Raw genomic sequence first — 4,740 nt, 5'->3', positions numbered from 1 at the left:
AGAGTCCCAAGAGTCCCAAGTCTTTAGGGGAAGGTCAACTTACATCAATTCCTTAAAATTCATTGAAACTCTTAAAATCATATATTCTCAGATAAAATTGAACAAGTTAAGGATTTATTTCAAAGTATCCAAAATCACCCACCCAACAGTGGAATTTCATAACAAAAGTTTTTCGGCAGAGTCCTAAATCTTTAGGGGAAGGTCAACTTACATCAATTCCTTAAAATTCATTGAAACTCTTAAAATCATAGATTCTCGGTTCAAGTAAATAAAATTAAATTTATTATGAAACCGAACCATACAAAATCACAAGTTCCAACCCGGTCCAAAAATCAACTCATTTGAAACGGAACCAGTTCATTTGAATCAAACCGCTTTAAATGGTAAAAATAGTTCATTTCTAAATGGGCCGAACTCAACGCATAAAGTTCATTGAATAAATTAAGCTTGAAAACATAATTATTCTTTTAATAAATCAAATAATACAATTTCTCAAATCCAGCCCTTTTTAAATAACTTTTCAAACACGACTAGGTTTTTGCAGAAATTTTGGCAGCACCTCCCCTAAAACTTGGACTTTTGCCACCCGGTTCGGGTCCCAACTAAACCGTTTCTCATTCCTTTTTAACAGCTCAAAACCAAAAATCAATTCAAAAGCCAGCTAAATCCAACAGTCGTCTCAGTGGCATATCTCAAGGAAACCATTTCAAAAATCAACTCAATATCAACCGATTTAACTCATTTCTAAAGCTTTAAAGAATCAGTTCAGCAATAAATCATTTATCAAAACCAAATCAATTAAAGCAACCCAGGCTGAATTTCAAGAGTATTCTATCTTTCACATCATCAAGATAATTGACTCACTTCAAACCAATCCTCAACGGATTAAACTCATTTCAAATCTTTAAAGAATCAACTTCCAAACATTACATTTCACAAAACCGCACGACAATTCAGCCAAACAAACATTCATATGCTTTTGAGACAATCAAATAATACATAAGGCCGATACAATCACCAAATACACATTTTCTCACATCAGTATCCATATGTAATAATTCAAATATATAAAGTATAGTTTTGGAAAGCGCCCCTACCTCAACACGTCGAAACTCGAAAGCTCTAAAACGCATCATAACTCACTTTCGCTCGGCCCGCAACTGCGGCAGCCGCAAGCTCAGCTCCTGTAAGACCCAGAACTTTTGAAAAGTCTTATTATGATCAAGTCTCAAATCATATATGTATTTATAACCTTAATTTCAGAGATTATTTTATTAAGGATAATTAAGGCAAGTTTTGATTTATTGAATTTGAGATAAGTTATGATTATTATCCAATTTCACAATTTCTATATGATTTGGATTAAATAATTAATATTTTAATATATTAATACTGATACTTTGGAAAATAAATGGTTTAATTATATTATCTCTAATTATTTTGATTTGGGCATTTTACGGAAAATAATTTGTGAATTTGGTGAGCAAATAGTATTTTCTATATATAGTTAGTGTTGGATTTAATTTGGGTTTCAATTACTATATTATTCCCAACTTTATGTGAAATTACCAAATTACCCCTAACCTAATTTTGAAAATGAAACCCTAACCCTGAAACCCTAACTCATGACCCGGTTCCCTTTATCCACACCCCCAACCACTCCTTGCTCTCAACAGCGGCAAAACACGCAGAGTTTCCTTTGTGTTTGCTGAGGAAGAAAGGAAGAAATGAATGGGGAGAGAGGGGGAAAGAGGTCCGGAAGAAATAAGGCAGGGGAAGCCTTGTCACCATCGATCCACCGCCCTGGAGCTAGCCGCCGAGCCCGTCATCGTGCCGATCGTCTTCATCGCCGGCCAGCCATGCCTCTGTCACCACGTCCATGCCACGTCGCCGCCATCCTTGCGATCACGAAGAGAGAGGCTGGCGGGAGGAACTGGCACGCACGGGAGGGGAAGAAACCGCCTCTGCGCCGCCGTCGTTCACAAGCTCAGCCACCTCGCCATTGTCGCCACCAAGGGTTCTGTCGCAGTTAACCCGCCGCGGTTGGTGCTGCTGTCGTCCCTGATGGGTTCCACCGTGGAGAAGGGAACGACGCAGGGGAGAGGAGGCCGCGCCACTACTGCCGCCACAGGAACCTGTCCCTGCTGAGCCGCCGCTGCCACTGCCAGGGTTTGCCGCCACCGTACTGTTGAGAGAAAGGCTGTCCAGTCACACCGAGCAGGAAAGATGGAGAGATCAGAGGTTGAGCTGGGGTTCAGCCACCATGCCGAGCGGTGCTCGCGTCGCCGGCGCCGCAGTCAGAAAGGGGTTTTGGCCGCAGCAGGTGTCACTGCCGGAGAAGGGGGCTGCGTCTCTGTGATTCTGACCGTCGGGAGTGGTTCTGTGACCTCTGGGAGCACCGCCGGAGCTCCGAACTCAGCTTTTGCCACTTGAGACCCTGCTTCCACCGTGTTCCACTGCCGGTAAGATTTTTGAGTTTGGTTTCTATTCTGTTGGAATTCCGGAAAGGTTGTTAACGCCGCGTGGTTGTTACAGTTACGTCACCGGTGTTTTTGCTCGCGATTGTCACTTGGGGTTTCTGACGGAGCCACTGCCGGGTTGATAAGGAGCTGCGGCTGCTTCATTTTATTATTTCAGTGAGTATTTCGACTTTCGAAAGCCCTGCGTTAGTGCTCTGTTCCGTGTAATAAAGTAATTGCGATGTTAATGGTTTTAGGAGTTAGAATTTGGTTTGCTTATGCCGCTTGTAGCTGTTTCTGCTCTCGAGAGAGCAAGCCGAGCTGGGTTCTGAATGCCGGTGATTTTGGACAGAGCGAAAAGAGCTCAGTTGACACGCTTGGGTTAAGTTTTGCTTGCTGAGGTAGGGGCGCTTTCCAAAAACTATGTTTTATGTATTGGAATTATTACATATGGATACTGATATGAGACAATTGGTATTTGGTGATTGTATCTGCCTTGTGTGTTATTTGATTGTCTCGAATGGTTAAGGATGCTTGTTTGGCTGAATTGTTGTGCGGTTTGTGAAGTATAATGTTTTGATGTTAATTCTTTAAAGATTTGAAATCTGAGTTTGATCCGTTGAGAATTGAGTTGAATTGAGTTAATTATCTTGATAATGTGAAAAGCCGAACGCACTTTTGAAATCAGCCTGGTTTACTTTAATTGACTTGGTTTTGGACAAATGATTTGTTATCGAGCCGTTTCTTTAAAGCTTTAGAAATGAGTTAAATCGGTTGATATTGAGTTGATTTCTGAAATGGTTTCCTTGAGATATGCCACTAGGCGACTGTTGGATTTAGCTTGCTTTTGAATTGATTTCTGGTTTTGGGCTGTTGAAAAGGATTGTGAAACGATTTAGTTGGGACCCGAACCGGGTGGCAAAGTCCAAGTTTTAGGGGAGGTGCTGCCAAAATTTCTATAAAATCCGAGTCTTTATTGAAATGTTGTTCGGAGAATGATGAGTTAAAGACTTCTACTATTTTATTTGAATTATCAAGAAAGGGATGATTCATACTTTTGAAATGAATTATTAAAGAAGGAATTGTGATTTAGTCTTGCTTCTTAAGAAGGGCATTGTATCTCTTTCAGGAGAAAGTTATTTAGATGAAACTTGTGTTTTAAAGCTAATTGAATGTGAAAAGGGTTTATGCCTTTGAATTTGCCTTGGGAGTTTCAATTAAAGAGTTTTAATGATTTTGAAAAGACCTGACTGTCTATTGACAAGTTTCATTTTTAAATGTTTTGAGAAAGGTTTTAAGTACTCTTTGAATTCTGAACTTTTGCAAGACTAAAACAATTTCGAACAGTTGAAATACTTTAGAATTTATCATGGGGGTTGAAGCTGGTTTTGCCTAGGTAAAGGAAACGGCTTATTCACCAATGAGGGTGATGGATATGGATCATGATTATGATCAAGTTTATGATGAGTATAACTCGAGTTGGGGATGCGCGATAGAGGGACAGTCCAATGGTTAGCTACCAGGACTTGTCGGGTTGGCTCTATAACCGACAGATGATATCATCAGCCACTAGGGACAGGTATTCATCATATGCATCTATGTGACATTGCTTGGGTGTGCATATTGTACTTGGCTTGCCTTTGTGATTAATTGCTAATTGTCCTACTTGCAATAACTGTTTGTTTGTGCCTGCATCTTCCTATTTGTGTTTGCATCTGGGACTCTGTTGGATTGTGGTGATTGGTTGTTGGTTGGATTGTTTGGGCCTAGGGCCATGGTTGGAAAGAGATGAACTGATGGTTGATTTCGGTTTTGTGTTTCTGGTTTGGAAAAAAATTATGAAAGGCTATTTTGGTTCCGCATAGATAAACCATTTTGAAAGGCTTTTGAATTTTTGAGAATTGAACGGTTCTTCTTTCCGAAAAGATTTCCGACTTTACTTTTATTGGAAACTGTTGTTTTTGAAAAGAGGCATAAGACGGTTATTAATCACTGATGCGGTTATCTTCACGTATCCTATTACAATAATTCCCAAAAACCCTCTACTGAGAACCCTTTCGAGGATGATGTTCTCACCCCCCTACATTTTTTCCCTTTTAGGATATGGGCGCAGAAGTCACGAAGAGTTTATTTAGTTATTGATATGTTCTGTATTGAAGTAGATTATTTATTGTACCCTCGCCTTTATCTTGATATATTCTGTGAGAGGGATAGGGATTGTATTGGTTAATGCTTGTAAATATATTTGTATATATATATATATATATATATATATGTATGT

The sequence above is a fragment of the Arachis ipaensis genome, chromosome B02 (assembly GCF_000816755.2).
Source record: "Arachis ipaensis cultivar K30076 chromosome B02, Araip1.1, whole genome shotgun sequence".
NCBI lineage: Eukaryota > Viridiplantae > Streptophyta > Magnoliopsida > Fabales > Fabaceae > Arachis > Arachis ipaensis.
The sequence above is the reverse complement of the archived record's forward strand: the minus strand, read 5'-3'. Positions refer to the sequence as shown.